The following is an 18,456-nucleotide window of genomic DNA, read 5'->3' on the forward strand; positions in this document are numbered from 1 at the left end:
TCCTCTATCTGTACTGGTGATGGTGAGGCAATATTAAAGGTTATGATATCTGTCTTATTGCGGTTGACTTTCAGTCCTATTTGCTGGCTGACTAGGTTGAGTCGATTTTTTGTTTGTTTATGGTGTTGGGTATGTGATAGGAGAGTGATATCATCTGCGAAGTCCAGGTCTTCCAGGGATGAGAAGAGTGTCCGTTTAATGCCTCTTGGAATGTCTTCTGCTGTACGCCGCATTACCCAGTTGATGGCAATGTTGAAGAGGATTGCAGACATGACACATCTCTGGCATGCTCCTGTTTTGACTTCAAAACTGAGCTCACTGTGATCAACACTGCATGTAAAGTTGAAATAGAAGCTTTTGATGATGTTGATTGTACAGAAAAGAATTCCCTCTTCCCCTGCATTCAGTTTAAACTTCTTATCCTTCACTTCAAGGCCTTTCATAACTGCCACTACCTGCTTTATCTGCCCTTGCGTCATTTTAGGTCAGTCCCACATGCCCCTCATCTCTGTCAACAGGGCGGCTCCAGTGTTTTTGCTGCCCCAAGTGGCCAAAAAATAAATAAAACAAAAATGCCACGATCGACAACACTTCAGCGGCAGCTCTACTGCCGCTGCTTCATTCTTCGGCGGCAATTTGGCGGCAGGTCCTTCCCTCCAAGAGGGACTGAGGGACCTGCCACTGAATTGCTGCCAAAGAGCCGGACCTGCCGCCCCTTTCTGTTGGCCCCAAGCACCTGCTTCCTGCACTGGTGCCTGTAGCTGGCCCTGTCTGTCAATGATGCCCGCCCCGACATTTGTCCACTTTTCATACAAGCATGTCTGTCTTCTGCCATGCTGCCCATTACACTTGAAATGCCCTTTCTGAGAGGAGCTGTAAACCTCTCCATATTCAAATCCCTTTTGAATTCACACATCTACTGTGACCCCTATGGGCAAATATCAGATGAGTATGGCAAGGATGTGGATGCTTGGGAATAAGCCTAAACATCTTATTACATCAAAAGAAAAACTTCACTGTGTTTAAAAACATTGTACTATCAAAATGTTGCCAATACCCATCTTGAAGACAATTGACTCCTATGTGGTATCCTTTCCTTCTGTCTGTTAGAATGCAGGTTTTTCAGAGTAGGGACTATGCCTCCTGAATTGGGGCCTACATCCCTCTGTGACTCAGTTTCTTCATTTGAAAAATGGGGTGATTTCTTATTCACATTTTTTTTGGCCAGTCTTTTACAACTAAAGTGGCTGGATCTAACTGCCATGGCAAATGTTCCCAGTTTCATGAGATTTATCCATAGTGCAGAATTTCACTATTTTTGTGATGGAGTCAATGGTATTTCATTCTGCACTGTCTGTCTGTGAGAGCAAGGGAAATCTTCCCTGAGAAAAAATTGTTCTTAATTTTCACCAAAACCAGTGAAAAATTTGAAACAAACCTGTGAAATGCAGAGTTCTTTTACAACAACTGTTACTTTTGTTAATTTTGCTGGAAGTCAGAATTTTTTCTTCAGCCACGCTTTTCTCTTCCCCTGGTTCATTTGTAGCAGGTGATTACGAGTCTTGTGGCATTGATTTATATGAACTGTAATTGGGTCCAGAAACACTTGTGTCAATAGTCTAAAATCTGCTAGAGTAGGAAGAATATAATTTATAGTGTGCTTGCAAATGGCAAAAGCAAATATGCTAATGAACTTGATATATGGCATCACGCATGCCAATGTTCATTCATTTTGTACTTGATTTTAGCTGCACTAATTTGGAAGCCCAAATTGCTCAAAATGTACCTGAATGTTTGGGCCCAGTGTATATCTGTAAATATGAGATGCTTATGAGTGCAATTTCCGAACTCTTGTGTGCCGATTTCGCTTCTGTATTTAATTTTACGATTAAAGAGTCCATGAGAGTCAGCTCAGTGTAAGAGAGGCATCAAGGGAATATGAAACGTACAAAGCAAAATAAGATACAGGATGTTAGTAACTCAGAACTTCTGCCGCTACAGCCCTGGCAAGCCTCAGGATGGGAATTCACAGACACAGTGGATCATGTAAGAGTTCAGAAACAACAAGCTCCAGTGGCAGCAGGAGCTGCGCAAAACACAGAGGTTGCACTTCCCAGGGATTTGTGCAAACAGAATGTTTGCTTTTACTTTACAGGCTTTTCTCCAAATGTACCCAAAATCTCATAGAGTCAGAGAATTTTAGCCCAGAAGAGGCCATTAGATTATCGCAGATCACAGACCATTAAGCCCCGCCAAGTTGCCCCCACATTGAGACTAATAACCTGAATTAGAAGGACCCAAGTATGACAGCCCTCCCCCTTCCCCCAGGACTAACTTATTGTGTGCTACAGGCAGAGAATAGAAGGGATCTTAATCTCAGAGTGAAACCATTCATAGACCAGATTTCTCCTGGTTTCACACTGAAATAGCATGAACCCACACAGTTCCCATTGTCTTGGTGCCAAACCATAGATGAGCCTGAGTTTGCTCAAAAGTTTGGTAGTCCCTTTGAGTGCTGAGGTTGCATCTAAACCTGAAGCCCCGGTGAGTTTTTTGTGTGTGCCTTGGGTTTTGTCAGGAGCATTTCAGAGCTCTAATGCCCCCCTCAGATACCTCTTCCACACAGATTTATGTGGCCCAACATGGGAAAGAAAACCCTTAGCCCCTTTAAGGATTGCTCCCTCTCCATTTTTTATGGGCTTGATAAGGGAAGGAGGGGGTACTGTGGCTGATTATTTGGACAGAAGGGTACAGCATAAGCCTATTGGATCCTGCACACCTCAGGGGGATGGTTTATAAACCCTTCTGCCTGCCTGGGCATGCCATTCTGCACTGGGAGAAAACTTCTCCCCTTGGGATTAGAGTAGGACTGGCTTTGGTTGCCTTGCTGTGGGCATCATGTTAGTTACCTTTTTGGGGCCGGGAAGAAATTTTTCCCTCATTGCCATTGGCCCGGGCAGTGTCGGGGTTTTCACCTTCCTCTCAGCAGCCCAGGGATGTGGTGGGTAGGTTAGATTGTTAAATTCATTTTGTCGCTACTTGGCAGGTGCCCAATGCAAGTAATTGTCCAACAGGGGACCCGGTTCCCTGAGAAACTGGAATTGAAAGTGGATTAGGAGAAACATCTGAAGAAGGTGAGGAATGGGGTTAGCAGTCCTATTGTCTGTGTTGTGGGGAGACTACCCCACTTCCCCACCCCTTTAACCCTCGCATGAAGGGAGGGTCCCAGAAATGGTTCTGGGACCAGGTTAAGAGCAGAGGAAAGCCCTCCACCAGGTGGTATGGATTAGGAAGGCAGGATGAACTGCACTGGATGAGTGATTGTCAGATAGTTCCCAAATGTGTTAGTAAAGTTGCAGCCTAATTATACCACATTCCTGATGTTTTGTCTTTTTGTCTGTGGTGTCTGGGACAATGACAGCTGCCTTCCTCTGTTCTTTTTAGTGTGATTGTGATAAATCCATCTTCAGTCAAGGTGGGGATAGGATGGAGGAAGATAGGATGGCTTAAAATACACAAAAGTAAACCCTGTAAAAAACTAGAATGGGTCCACTTAAAAAGTTAATTCTGCTTCTAAATATATTCCCAGTTGTAGCAGTATTCCCCATGTTGAGTACAGGGAATATTGCTGGAAGTGATTTTGGAACTGTTTGTGTCAGGCATACTCGTTCAGTCAATGATGTTTTCTAAATCAGGAGTTCTCACCCTTTTTGTTTCTGAGCCCGCCCCCAACATGCTATAAAAACTCCACAGCCTACCAGTGCCACAACACCTGTTTTTCTGCATATAAAAGCCGGGGCCGGAGTTAGAGGGTACCAAGCAGGGCAGTTGCCTGGGGCCTCATGCAACAGGGGGCCCTGCTAAGCTAAGCTGTTCAGGCTTCAGCTTCGGCCCCGGGTGGCAGGGCTCAGGGCTCCGGGCTTCAGCATTGCACAGCGGAGCCTCAGCTTTCTGCCCTGGGCCCCAGCGAGTCTAACATTGGCCCTGCTTGGTGAACCCCCTGAAACCTGCTCGTGGCCTCCCCAGGGCCCTGGGCCCCTGGTTGAGAACCACTATTCTAAATGGTACTTGGCAATTAAATATTATGGTCAAAATTCAGGCCCTGGGGTAACTGGAGGGCAGCTTCCATTGACTTTCACTAGGGAGTGCTCCCATTTAGGCAAAGACCGAATCTGCCTTGGTATCAGTTTGCTGTGGTAGAATATGTTAACACAAAACAGATTGTCAATAGGACACTTTGTTTTTACAGTCTCGGTCCATCTAATTTAAACATGAGTGGTGGTTTATCATTAGCCAAAGTTTTCCATTGAATATCTTATTGAGCTAACCTGCGTGTCTGTCTTGGTTTATTACTGGGATGCTACACTAATTTGGGATCCCACTGAAAAGAAATCTGTTCAGATTTTTCTAGTGGGACCAAGATTGCCCAGCCTAGGGCCATGCTCAGGTGGACTTCAGTGGGAGCATAATGAGTCCAAAGTCACCTGTAATTGTCTTTATAGATTATAAACTCTTTAGGTCAGGCACTATTTTTTCTAATATCTCTCTCTGGCCGCTTGCATATTTTGGGTGCTACTGTAATATAAATAGATGGCTGTAGTGGGGTGGCTGCCCCACTCCCTGAGAATTTAGGCTGCAGCAGGCCAGTGGGCCTGCGCAGACAAAGGCCAATAAGAGAAGGGCTTATTAGGAGCCAATCAGTACCCAGATTGGAGGGAGCCAATCAGGGCCAGGCTCAGCCATATATAAAGGCTGCCCAGAACAGCAGCAGGCAGTCTGTCCCAGGCCTTTGAGAGGGGGAAGGTCTGTCTCCAGAGCTGGGAGACTAGCACTAGGGACAGTGAAGTGCTGGGCAGACCTGGGGGAGCAGAAGGGAACTCCAGCCCGGTGTCTGCCTGAGGGGAAGGGCCTAGCTGGTGCGAGGGGCCAAAGGGGAAGCGGCTCAGAGACGTGGAGAGAAGGAGGGCAGGACAGCTGCCACTAGAGGGTCCCTGGGTTGGGACCTAGAGAAGTGGGCGGGCCTGGGTCCCCCCCCCTTGCCTTACACCCGGCCCATGAGAGCAGCTGTGTAGAGCTGCACCAACCCCCTGCCAAGAGGGGTGTGACTTTGAGAGTGCAGTTGGCCACATTGGCCGGGGCGCAGAGAGGCAGCTGATTGACACCTTCCCCCCCCCGAAGAGGATGAGGATGGACTAAGAGCCACTGCCAGAGGGCAGTGGCTCGAAGAGGACGCCGCCAAGTGGGGAGCAATGTGGGTCCAGACACGCCAATCGAGGGCGAGACGACGGACGGGACACCACCAGGAGGGGATGCTCCACTGGACTGAGCTAATTCCTGGAGCAACCAGTGGAAGGCGCTGTTGTGGTGAGTCCCAACCTTGTCACAATGGCCAAAGCAATTTACTTTGGCAAAAATACATTTGCCTTCTGATTTTATATTATCCTGGTCATGCCAGCCAGCTGATAGCAGAGGCTGAGTTAAATCTGTCCACCTCTGTTCTTTCTTGCCCGAGACCTGCTCCCTCTTCCAACAGTGTGTTTTGTGTGATAGGCCTGGCTTGTGTCTTCCCATGTCATCCTGAATCAGTGCAGGCAATGGTTTGGGGAGAGGGATAGCAGCTCAACATGTAAGGCAATGCCTATGGTGCAATAGCTGGGCCAATACGATGCTGTGTACCTGATTGGTAGGCTTCTGGGATAAACTTCATTCATGAAATCAAACAGCGTAGGTTCAGTTGTCTGGTTTTGAGATCCGAATAATGGGATGTTTCTAATAACTCCATGTAGCTCAGCAAGATTATTTCTGTTCTGCACCAAAGTGATAAATCTTATATGCCATTTTGTGATATACAAAAAGCTTTGAGAAATGAAGAGCAGAAGAAACTTTGAAGGGCTTCTCAACTTCACATGTTTTCAGACATGAAAGGAGTGTACTAGTGTGTCCAGAGATTCTCTGAAACAAGCCTGAACTCTTTGCTATTCAGATTTAATTGTAGTGTGGGCTAATTGCCCTGCTTTGCTATTTAGCACTCTAAATAAGCCATCCAATTTGGCTTATTTTTTGCCATTGACAGAACATTGCCCAGAGTTTTTCATTTTAGAATAAAATCAAAATACCCAGAGACAGCTGCCTTCTAGTGATGCTGTAATCCTTAATATTGTTTCAGTCATTGATACTTTCACCTCTGGTATATTTCCCTCTGAGCTTCTCTTCTTATAACATCAAAGGATGCTCAAGAAATTATCTGAAACACGTATACTGCTGTTTGTAAGCTAGAGTTTTGGCATACAAAATTAATCACAAATTGTGGCCTTTCACTGATTCCGGTGATTATTCATTTGAGTGCTTCTCTTTTACTGCGGGTGATCTTTGTTAGTGTAGTGAAACAGCGGCTACCCTGCCAGTATCATAGATATATTTTATCTCATTGAACTATAATCTGATTCCCATCCTTTCATTCTTTTTGAAGGTCAGTAAGCAGACAGCAGGAAGAAATGAATCTAGGACATCTCTCAAATTAAGATCCATTGCATTTCTATTGGACCAGATTTTGCTTCTTACCAAACACTTCAAAGATCTATAGGCCACTACCCTCCCTTTCTTCAAATCCCTCCTTGAGGGTATGGCTACACCTGCAGCTGTACAGTGCTGCTGTGGGAGCGCTTTGAAGTGCGAGTATGGTCGCGGCGCCAGCGCTGGGAGAGAGTTCTCCCAGCACTGCAGGTCCCTGTGGGGATTAGCTTACAGCGCTGGGAGCCGCGCTCACACTGGTGCTTTACAGCACTGTAACTTGCTGCGCTCAGGAGGGTGTTTTTTCACATCCCTGAGTGAGAAAGTTGCAGCGCTGTAAAGTGCCAGTGTAGCCAAGGTCTAAGACATATTTCTGCTTTGAAGCCTACAAGAAATCAGCCAGCCAACAATGGCTGAGGCAAAGGGGCAGTCAGGGGTTGCTGACTTTATTTACTTATTAAAGTGAAAGAACACTTTCATATGGCAGCCCCCCTTGGAGTGCCTGACTGTCGTAGGCTGCGGAATAACTTGCACAACTGCCTCAGTTTCCATCTTGCAGGTGCCCCAGAAATAGTCAAAGCATCTTCCCAAGTATAATTATCGCCCTGGTGCGGTTTGTTTATTACAAAACTCCTGTGCATATAAATGACTACACCATAGTCCAGACAGTAAGTGTAAGATACAGACCCCAGCATCCCTTGCCCTGCCCCAGCTCTCTGTCAGTCCTCTCCTGTCCATGTACCAGAACAGCCACCCAACGTCTTCCACTGGAGTTCAACCCTTCTCATCATACTGCTCCCACTTCTTATCATCAGTATTAACTTCACTATAATATCTTATTTTAAGATTCATTTTCCTTTATTGCATAAGGCTGTAATTTTAATGAAGGTTTCCAAAATAACCCATAATTTCTTGCTTTAAGAAATCTGATAATTAACTTGCCCCTCGGCAGATAATTTTGCTAAAATATCGGAAAATACTATTTACTTTTTAAATTCCTATTAAAATGGATATTTTTCAATGTATTAGAAGATCATTAAAAATCTCAGTATAGACTTATGAAACTCTTAATTTCCCTGTCAAGAATAGGCCACAGATGTAGTTGAAAGAGGTATACTAATGGAATGGCACTAATGCAATTTCACAAATAACTTAATGAAGCGTGTAAAGCATATTTCCTCTATTAAGTACACATAGCATGGAGTCACATCTTGCTTACTGGGTGTGAAAAATATTTTTAATCAGCTTAAAGATGAAGAGACTCTTCAAGGTTATGCAGATTAACTATTAAAAGCCATAAAAGCTAAAAGCTCAATAAGAAATTTAGAAGGAAAAATCCAATCAACTGCATTCCTTCAGATTTGCGCATTCTTGAGGTCCTTAAATAGCAAGTATAACTTACCCTGATAAAACTGGAGGTTAGTGCAGCAAAACTTCCTGAACATCCAGACTTTCTCTCTTAGAAGTTAAATCACCCAATATCAAATTGTCATAAGAGTAAATGAAGGGAAAGATCCATGCACTACATTTCAAAAAAATGGCCTGCGTTTGCAAACACAGGACACCTTGTACAAACATGTTGTTTGTACTAGAGCTGCAGTCAAGCCCATGTATAACTGTTTGCAGATCTTTGTGCTAGTGAGTAATCCTACTGGCTGAAATCCCAGCCCCACTGAACTCAATGGGAGCTTTGCTATTGACTTCAATGGGGGCAGGATTTCACCCATCGAATTCTATAGGACTATTCATGTATAAAGTTAATTGTGTGCATAATTGTTTGAATAGATCATAGACCTTACACACACACAATTTATCCGCATTCACTCAGGGCCATGCAAAGGGGAACCGGGACCATAAAGGGCCCTGGTTTTGCATTATTTTTTGTTTTACTTTTTTATTTTTCACGCCTGTTCCATCATGGGTGTTGTCAGATACTACCAGTGTGGTGCTCTGCTCTCTTCAATGTTGATATCACTCGGCTGCGTGTGTGTGTTCCCTCTGTGTGCTGCCACAGCTCTGCGCAGATAGCTGACACAGCAGACCTGAAGAAAACCCTCAATGACCACAGAGTCTAGTAAGGTACGAAGGCATGTCGGCCAGGTTTATTGCCGTATGGACACAATGATAGTTCCCCCTAGATCATTACTCTACAGGGCATACTACGAGAAAGTGCCTCTTGGCAATGGACTCGGCTCAGTCAGTGGCGGGACTTTCCACTGCCCCCTCGGCCGGACAAAGACACTGCCCCAGGGATGCATTCTTATACACAGGTACAAACAAGTTACACATCACTCCTGACGTATGAGGTGCAACCCCTCTACGTAGCAAGGTACAACCCCTCTACGTAGTAAGGTGCCGCCTCTCACCTTGTACATGTTGGTTCGAACAAAACAACTCTATCCATCATATTCCCCTTTTGGCCCTGTCATTGAGATGGGCCAGCCTGTTTCTTGTTATCTGTTGGAATGTGCAAGTATGTGACTGTTCTGATACCTGGTGTTCAGTACCTTTTAGGTACGTATCTTCTTGCAGCATCAGCTCTTTCCTTGCCAGCTTCTGTGAGCAGGGCCTGCCTTTGGATCACAGCTTAACTTTGCTTTATGTTAGCAAAGTCTTGACCATTACTTTAGTTCAGGCCTCATTCCAGGCCTCTGATACCAAGGTTTATATCTTAGGGCCTCCTCTTACTACAATGGGGATCTAGCTTTCTCCATTAGGTCCCTGAACAGACCATTCAGAAAATGAAGAATGATTGTCAATTCTTGGAGTACAGAAGGACATGTGGGACAATATTTGCATGATCTCTTGGATATTTTGTTTTAATTAGGTGAGAGGTATTTGGCTTTACCTAATGATAATATTTTGAGTTTACTTTAATTGCTTGCAAGTTATGACCGTGTGTTGCAAGATTATGTAGAAGCTCTTAAGGCCAGTACTGCAAAGGTAATGTCTGTCTGTCGTGGCACCAGTGTAGAAAGTAGGGGAGGACCAGACCTCCTTTTCCTTTGCAACAGGTTCCAGCTTCTCCTGGGGGTTCCCCAGTGTTCCCAGGCCAGTTGGGAGCTATAATCCCTCCAACACGCCCTGGGTCGGCCTCGGGGCCTCTTCCCAGTGGGATGTGCCAGTATAGTTCCAACGGATGCCTCCCAGGGGGCATCCTTATCAGGTGCCCAAACCACCTCAACTGGCTCCTCTCAATCCAGAGGAGCAGCAGCTCTACTCCAAGACCCTCTCATAGAGTGAGGAGCTCGGCTATATCTTGAAGAGTAAGCCCAGCCATCCTGCAGAGAAACCTCATTTCCGCCGCATGTACCAATGATCTCGTCCTTTTGGTCATTACCCAAAATTCATGACTATAGGTGAGGATGGGGATGTAGAGTGACCTTAAACCAAGAGCTTTGTCCAAGTATCTGTGAGAGAGCAAAGAACTGGTCCGTTGTTTCCCGGCCGGGATGGAATCCACATTGTTCCTCCTGAATCTGAGGTTCAACTAATGGGCGTAACCTCCTCTCCAGCACCCTGGCATAGGGTTTACTATGGTGGTTAAGGAATGTGATCCCCCTATATTTGGAACATACCTTCTGTTCTCCTTTCTTGAATGTTGGCATGTTGTGGTTAACGCCCCTCTTCAATGTTGCATGGAAGACAGGTGCAGAACCTCTGGAGTGGCAAACCAGAGTGATGGTCTGTGCTATTAATAACAAATGTGCCTCATAGGACAGCTGGTCTCTGTGGATAGACTGAGCCCAGTTCCCCCGGACTGGAGAAGGTGAGCCCAATTCAGCTACTTAGAGGACTGGGCTACACCTGGGCTGCTAGGCACTGGACAAGGAAGGGCTGAGCCAGTCCTGGTCAGCAGAGGCTACACTGGAGAGGAGCTAACTCCTGTGGTGGGTCCATGGAGCAAGGGGGCAAGAGGCTCAAGGAAACAACCCTGCAACTCCAAGAAGGGAGCAGAGCTGGAGGAGGCGAGGAAGCTGCCATGTGCTGGAGAGCCAGAGACCCCTGGGAGGGGTGGCCCTGATGTTTGGGGGCCCAGGTATTGACTTAAGACTGCCTTCTGTTTGTTTGTTTGTTATAAAAGAATAAACCTCCTCAGCTGGGACTGACAGCACACGATTGGAGCTGGGGAGCAGCGATGGCACCCTGGTGACAGTGCCACAAGCCAGTAAGATGTTAGGGTGCAATAGTCAAAACGGCACTCTTTTGTTCTCCTGGCATATTATCAAAACTGCTTAAAACCCTTTAAATCTTTTATTTCAACCCTGAATTAGTCTCACTGGGACATCGGGATATTTTCATGGTATGTAGTCAGTTAACCTGTGTTGGCTCTTTTGTGTAGGAGGAGATCATAGCTATGATGCTAAATGTTCTGCAAGTAATATTGGTAACACTTCCCAATATTATGCAGGAACAGGTTTTGGTTCTTAAGCAGGGTCGGCTCCATGTTTTTTGTCGCCCCAAGCAAAAAAATCCCCACCCCAGCCCTGCCCCATTCCAACCCCTTTCCCAAATCCCTGGCCTGGCCTCCTCCCCCGGGTGCACCGCATTTCCCCTCCTACCCTTCCCTTCCCAGGGTTGCCTGGGAAGGGAAGGGGAGAAGCAGAGCGGAGGTGAGCTGGGAGAGAAGCGGTTACTTCCTGCAGCCCTCCCCATGCCCCCCATCGCCCCAGCTCACCTCCACTCCGCCTGCTCCCCTGAGCACACCACCGCTGCTTCGCTTCTCCCCCCCCTTCCAGGCTTGCTGCAAAACAGCTGATTCGCGCGGCAAGCCTGGGAGGGATGGGGAGAAGCGGAGTGGAGGCATGCTCTGGGGAGCAGGCGGCAGTGGAGCGGAGGTGAGCTGGTGGGGGAGCGGTTCCTCTGGCCACCCCGGGTTCCTTCCTGCGGCCCTCCCTGTGCCCTCCACCGCCGCAGCTCACCTCCGCTCAGGGCCGGCTTCCCAAGCAAGCTTGTGCCCCAAGCAAAAAAAGGAGCTGGAGTGCTGCCCCTTGGAAAGTGCCACCCCAAGCACATGCTTGGAGCGCTGGTGCCTAGAGCCGGTCCTGTTCTTAAGATGTGTGATACAAAGTTCCTCCTCTACCTTGGTGGGTCCTGCGTTTATTGGCGGATTTGCTCACCTCAGAGATTCACCATGTGGGTCAGGAAACAGCCCAGAGACCTTCCCCTCTGGTAGAAGCCACAGTCCAGGTCAATTCCTCCTGTGATCAGGAGTTGGGAGGTTTGGGGGGAACCTGGGCCCGCCCTCTACTCCGGGTTCCAGCCGAGGGCCCTATGGACTGCAGCTGTCTATAGTGCCTCCTGGAACAGCTGCGACAGCTACAACTCCCTGGGCTACTTCCCCATGGCCTCCTCCAAACACCTCCTTTATCCTCACCACAGGACCTTCCTCCTGGTCTCTGATAATGCTTGTACTCCTCAGTCCTGCAGCAATATGCCTTCTCACTCTCAGCTACTAGTGCCTCTTTCCCCCAGCTCCTCGCATGCACACTACAAACCGAAGTGAGGTCCTTTTTAACTCAGGTGCTCTGATTAGCCAGCCTGTCCTAACTGATTCTAGCAGTTTCTTTTTAATTGGCTCCAGGTGTCCTAATTAGCCTGCCTGCCTTAGTTGGTTCCAGCAAGTTCCTGCTTGTTCTGGAACTGCCCCTGTTACCTTACCCAGGGAAAAGGGATCTGCTTAATCTGGGACTAATATATCTGCCTTTTAACACTCTCCTGTAGCCATCTGGCCTGACCCTGTCACAATGTATTTAGGCCGCAATTCAGCAAAACATGTTAGCACAAGCTCTATTCAGCAAAGCACTTAAGCTTTGCTTATAATTAAGTGCTTTGCTAACTATAGACAAACTGGTGAATTGGGGCCCAAGATATCGAATCTGTTCTCAAATATTCCTGTTAAAGCCTTGGGGAACATCCCCCAAATTAAAGAAGTTACACTCTCCAGTAGGGCTATGGTAGACAGCACTCTGATACTTTAGATAGCTGTAAACGATTGCCTCCCTCATGGATGGAATTTGCAGATGTCTTCTACAAATCATTTTATTTTTAAGGTACTCCACAGAGAGCATTGAAGTTAACTGACATATTGCAGATGGTGGTTCAATTCTAACTGGTTGCGTATAATAGTCCATCTTGGAGTTTCAGTTATTGTTTGCAGGAACATTTCCTTCTAAGTCTTGTGATTGGATCATTTCGGAAGATGGCCACCAAGCACAAATTACACATGCTCACATCCACCCAGCACCCACGACACATGCCCATACGCCTGGCTTTCTCTCTGTGCCTAAAGAAAAAGCTCCTTTTAGCCCTGCTTTCACAAAGGGGCATTCTATTAAGTGGAAAAATGCTATGCTCATCTATAAATGTGAAAACCAGTAAAAGAGAAGAATTGCAGCAGCTTCTTTCATTAAATGTCAATAAACCAGGCTGACGGTTCCACCAATCTTTTGGATTTCTTATGTTATAGTTCCCTCTAGTCAGTCATACTAACACAATGAATCTAGAGTAAATAGTATATCATGGAAAAAGGTTTTCGGAGCCAGCAGAGAACTTTACTGAAGCAAGGTCAAGATGTTGCCATTATTTGCATATTCGGCTTTCATGCTGCAGGAATACTTGGTATTTCCTGTGGGTCACAACAACAATCTTTTGGAGCATATATCCTAATATTTTCATTGAGGAATAACCATCATTTGAGGAAATTACTCAGTGGCCTGTCTAATAAAACCTGAAACGGAGTTTAATTCAGTGTCTATATTTTTGTGCATATTTTCATGTGCAGAGCTCTCACCAAAGTCAGTGGGAGTTTGCATTTTAAAGCACTGTAAAGCCAGCCACTTAATTATTTCCACAATACGGACCATCAAGCACAAAGCTTTGTGTATCAGTTTACACTTAGGTTCTCAAGTGTGGGCTTGATTGCCTCTTGCCTCAACTGGTATAAATCAGGAGTTAATGCCATTGATTTCAACGGACTTACACTCGTGTTAAGCCATTTTAAGTGTCAGTTCACCTATTCAACACATTGCAATGAAGCTAAACTATTCAGGACTTTTGTTCTGCTTCAGCATAAATCGTTTAATTGCTTCCAGTTTCTCTGTAAGAGGGCAACATTTAAAACGGAGAGGGGGATGGTGACTTTCAGAGTCATGGAGTAATGTTTGGGAAGGAAAAGTGCAAAATGTGATCTTTTCTAATGATTTTTTTCAGTGGGAATCCTTCCCTGTAGGCAAACAAAGTCTAGGGAATTTTAAATCCTCTTGTTAAACATCAGAAGGTGGCAGGTAATTAGAGAACAACACCCCTCCTGGAGCCTGAGGTTTTGCAAAACTATTCTGGGGACTTTATTTATTTTGTTTTAATTTATAAAGCACTGACCTTAAGCCATTAGGAGCTGACACAAATTTTAAACCTACACAGAACTTGCCCCCTGTAGTTTGAAATACCACTTATTTTATTGTATTGTTAATATTTTTACAAGTGTAATCTTCTGCTATTTTTAGATATAGAAGAATTTCTCTGTGTCAGAAAAAGGCTGCCACAAATAATTGCCTTGTAGTGTACAATTCTCTACAAACAGCCTCTGTAATACATACTGGGGAAAATCCTGACAGTCCTTTTTTTCTGCAAAACTCCTATTGAAGCCATAGGCAGGACAGAACATGACTAAGGCAACATTTTAGTCATTGGCATTTTTAGTAAAAGTCATGGACAGATCACAGGTAGTAAACAAAAAGTTACTACATACCCCTGGCTAAAACTTGGGGGGGCTTCCCAGGGGTGCTGCGGGTTCTGGGGAAGGGCTGCCCAGGTACTGGTGGGGGTGTGCGCGGTGTGCAGAGCGGCCTGGCCATGCCTCCGCCTAGGAGCTGAGTGAGGGGATGTCGCCGTTTCCAGGGAGCCCCCCAGGTAAGCGCTACTCAGAGCCCACCTCACCCTGTCCCATGTCCCAACCCCCTCTCACACCCAAACTCTGCTGCTGCGGGGGGTGCGGGGGGCAGGGGGAAGGGGGGGAAGAAGGGGCACAGTGGCCCGAGACTGCCCCAGCAGCAGCCAGTGTGCCTGATGCAGGAGCTGCCTGAGCTGCCCTTGAGCAGGCGCACTGGCTGCTGCAGAAGTCACGGAGGTCATGGAAAGTCCATGATCTCTGTGACAAACTTGCAGCCTTAAATATGACCCATTGTGCATATTCTTTAATTATAATGTTTTCATTTCCACCTGTCTTCTCTCTTTTTTTTTTTTTAACTCCCAGTCTCTATTAAACAGAAGGAAACTCAGTAAGGTCTGAACATTACCTATGTATAAAATTATACTATGTGAATCCACCCATCCATAATGGTAATTAACCCATTTCCTTCTTAAGGGGTTTGTTAATAACTATCCATGGGGCTTCTGATGAATTTATAAATCCTGTTCAAAGGGAAAAGAAAATCAGATTCATTTATAAATTATGGGGAATAAAAACAGCCAATCAGTAAACAGTAACTACATAAATCTAATGCAACATTTTTTTATCATAGAATGAAAATACATTGGCTCCATTGGGGGGGATCAAGCATGAAATTATTAGTTGTATATGAATTATAGTGCAGAAATACATAAATATAATACACATTACCTGCAGTTTACGGAGGTGAATGAATTTCACCTATAGTGTTTTTGAAATGGTTTTAATAACTAATTACTGTCGGATAAAAACAAGCCTCTCTCTGTTTGGATGTTTTCTACTTCTTTTAACTTCATACTGTAATTGTCCTATTTAATAAACATATTTCCTTCATAGTAACTGGTTTTGCTCTAGAAATAACAATTTTCACAGAATTATAAATTGCTTAATAGAAAGGCCCAGTCCATTTTCTGCACCCAAACTATTCTTGATAGCTATTACTTGGGTTGTAAAAGACTTGATTATAATTCCATGAATAATGGATATATTTTTGCCTGGTAGGAGGTACCCGTGTTTGTCAGGCAGATGTTTATCACAGCTGTATACTGGCCTCTCTGCATCATTAAACATTCTGTAAATTTCCCCTATGGGGTGCTGTGTTCCTGGTATGCTTTTTGGTCAACAAAAATAATGTACCATGGGATTTTTTCCTACAAAAATGATCATCTTTCTGTTACACTAACATGGTCCCTCTGAAGGGGTGATGTGGCTGTAGACGGGTCGGACTCACCCCTGCGGCGCCTCCTGCTGGTGACTCCGGGAATTAGCTCTATTCCAGTGCTGGAGCGCCCTCTGCAGGCTGGTGATCCACCTGTCCTCAGGCCCCTGTGTCCCTCCCTGGACCCGGTGCCCTTTCACATGGGGTGCTGCCCCCTGGCAGTAACCCCTTTCTCTCTGGGTCTCCCCTCCTCAGGGAACCCCCACTCTCTATCCCCACCTTGCCTCAGTATTTGGCTACTGCCAGTCATTGTCTAGCCCCACACTCTGGGGCAGACTGCAGTATCAGCCTACTCATCACAGGCAAAGGGGTTTGGACCTGCTGCTTTGGCCTACCCCTGGGCTGCCCTCTGCAACCCCCAGTACCTGTTGGCCCTTCGCTAGGCCACAGCCTGGGGCTTTCTAGGCTGGAGCTCCCCAGCTCCCCAGCCTTTCCCCAGCTCTGCTTCACCCTAGGTACCTTATGTCTGGCTCCCAGCAGCCAGGCCCTTCTTCCTCTTCAGGCAGAGGCAGACTGTCCTGGGCTTCTCTGGCTCTTATAGGGCCCTGGGCTCAGTTTGAGGCGTGGCCCCAGCTGCAGCCACTTCCCCAATCAGCCCAGCCTAGAGCAGCAGCTCTCAAGCCCTGCCAGGCTACTTTTAAACCCCTCACAGCAGGAGCAAGGGTTCATCCTGCTACAGTGGCACTCGTATACACAACGGAATTTAGTCCTGTACACGCTGATGACATTTCTATGCCAAATTCTGCCATCTGTTACACCCATGCAACCTCAGTGAAGTCAATAGGGTTGGCCTTATGTAGCTGAGGGCAGCACATTAGCCACAGTCAGGGGCGGCTCTAGGAATTTCACCGCCCCAAGCACGGCGGCACGCCGCGGGGGGCACTCTGGCGATCCCGCGGCTCCGGTGGACCTCCTGCAGACGTGCCTGCGGAGGGTCCGCTGGTCCCGCGGCTCCGGTGGAGCATCCGCAGGCACGCCTGCAGGAGGTCCACCCGAGCCGCGGGACCAGCGGACCCTCCGCAGGCACGCCTGCGGGAGGTCCACCGGAGCCACCTGCCGCCCTCCCGGCGACAGGCAGAGCGCCCCCCGCGGCATGCTGCCCCAAGCACGCGCTTGGCGTGCTGGGGTCTGAAGCCGACCCTGGCCACAGTCAATGGCTATTACTCCAATATATCTAAGGCCCGGTGTCCTAGGGGTGTGGTTGTTAAAAATGGTATCCAATTTTGATGACCCAGTTAATTGTGGTCACCAATTCTAACATTTAGACATCTAATTTCCTGCTTTCATCATAGAACTGGAAGGGACCTCAAGAGGTCATCTAGTCCAGTCCCCTGCACTTGCGGCAGGACTAATTATCTAGACCATTCCTGACAGGTTTGTCTAACCTACTCTAAAAAATCTCCAGTGATGGAGATTTCACAGCCTCCCTAGTCAATTTATTCCAGTGCTTAACCACCCTGACAGTTAGGAGATTTTTCTGAAAGTTCAACCTAAACCTCTCTTGCTGCAATTTAAGCCCATTGCTTCTTGTCCTAGCCTCAGAGGTTAAGAACAATTTTTCTCCCTCCTCCTTTTAACAACCTTTTATGTACTTGAAAACTGTTACCATGTCCCCTCTCAGTCTTCTCTTCTCCAGACTAAACAAACCCAATTTTTTCAATCTTCCTTCATAGCTCATGTTTTCTAGACCTTTAATAATTTTTGTTGCTCTTCTCTGGACTCTCTCATATTTGTCCACACCTCCTCCTGAAACGTGTCACCAAGACACAATACTGGACACAATACTCCAGCTGAGGCCTAATCAGAGCGGAGTAGAGCGGAAGAATTACTTCTTGTGTCTTGCTTACAACACACCTGCTAATACATCCCAGAATGATGTTTGCTTTTTTTCCAACAGCGTTACACTGTTGACTCATATTTAGCTTGTGGTCCACTATGATCCCCAGATCTCTTTCCGCAGTACTCCTTCCTAGGCAGTCATTTCCCATTTTGTATGTGTGTAACTGATTGTTCCTTCCTAAGTGGAGCACTTTGCATTTGTCCTTATTGAATTCATCCTGTTTACTTCAGACCATTTCTTCAGTTTGTCCAGATCATTCTGAATTTTAATCCTATCCTCCAAAGCACTTGCAACCCCTCCCAGCTTGGTATCATCCACAAACTTTATAAGTGTACTCTGTATGCCATTATCTAAATCATCTGGGTCCTCTTGACACTGAGGATAGGAGATAGAGCTGAGGTGAATGGAATTTTTATTATTATGATTGATTTGTTAGAGTTGTGATGGTACATAGAGGCTGGAGAGGAAGGATGGTCCAGTTGTTAGGGTGCTGACATGGGAGACTCCAGTTCAATTCCCTGCTTTGCCATAGACTTCCTGTGTGACATTGGGCTAGTCACTTAGCCTCTCTGTGCCTCAGTTCCCCATCTGTACGGTGGGGAATAATAGCACTGCCCTGCCTCACAGGGGTTTGTGAGGATAAATACCATAGATGGATAGAGTTCACCAACCGAGCCTCAAGGCTCCAGTCTGCCTGTTTAGCAGACTGTTCAGTTTAGTGACACAACCAAGATTTTTCTGGTCTCTAATTGGTAGACGATGTTGTTAGAATCACGTTTCTGTCCATAACAGCATGCCCTACACAGATGTTGTTCCTAAACAAAATGACTTCAGATGAAAATTTTTAGAGACAAGGGAGGGAACGTGAGGATTTAGTATAAAAATCCCTGTTGCTTTACTGGAAGGACTGGACATCATTGATTATGTGTGTTCATGGAA

The 18,456-nt window shown here is 46.3% G+C and overlaps 1 protein-coding gene across 10 annotated transcripts in view; it reads left to right on the forward strand.

The window, feature by feature from the left end:
- The window catches only part of LOC123377056, a 348,713-nt gene that overhangs the window by 252,219 nt on the left and 78,038 nt on the right, over positions 1–18,456 (forward strand). Inside the window, exon 1 of one of the 10 annotated variants that reach the window (XR_006582059.1) lies at positions 4,791–5,364. The exons of the other annotated variants lie outside the window; for them this stretch is intronic. The gene's annotated coding sequence lies outside the window, so the exon portion shown is untranslated. Of the gene's footprint in view, positions 1–4,790; positions 5,365–18,456 lie in introns of those variants that run through there. 10 annotated transcript variants of the gene reach the window in all.

This window comes from Mauremys mutica, chromosome 9 (assembly GCF_020497125.1).
Source record: "Mauremys mutica isolate MM-2020 ecotype Southern chromosome 9, ASM2049712v1, whole genome shotgun sequence".
Classification (NCBI taxonomy): Eukaryota; Metazoa; Chordata; order Testudines; family Geoemydidae; genus Mauremys; species Mauremys mutica.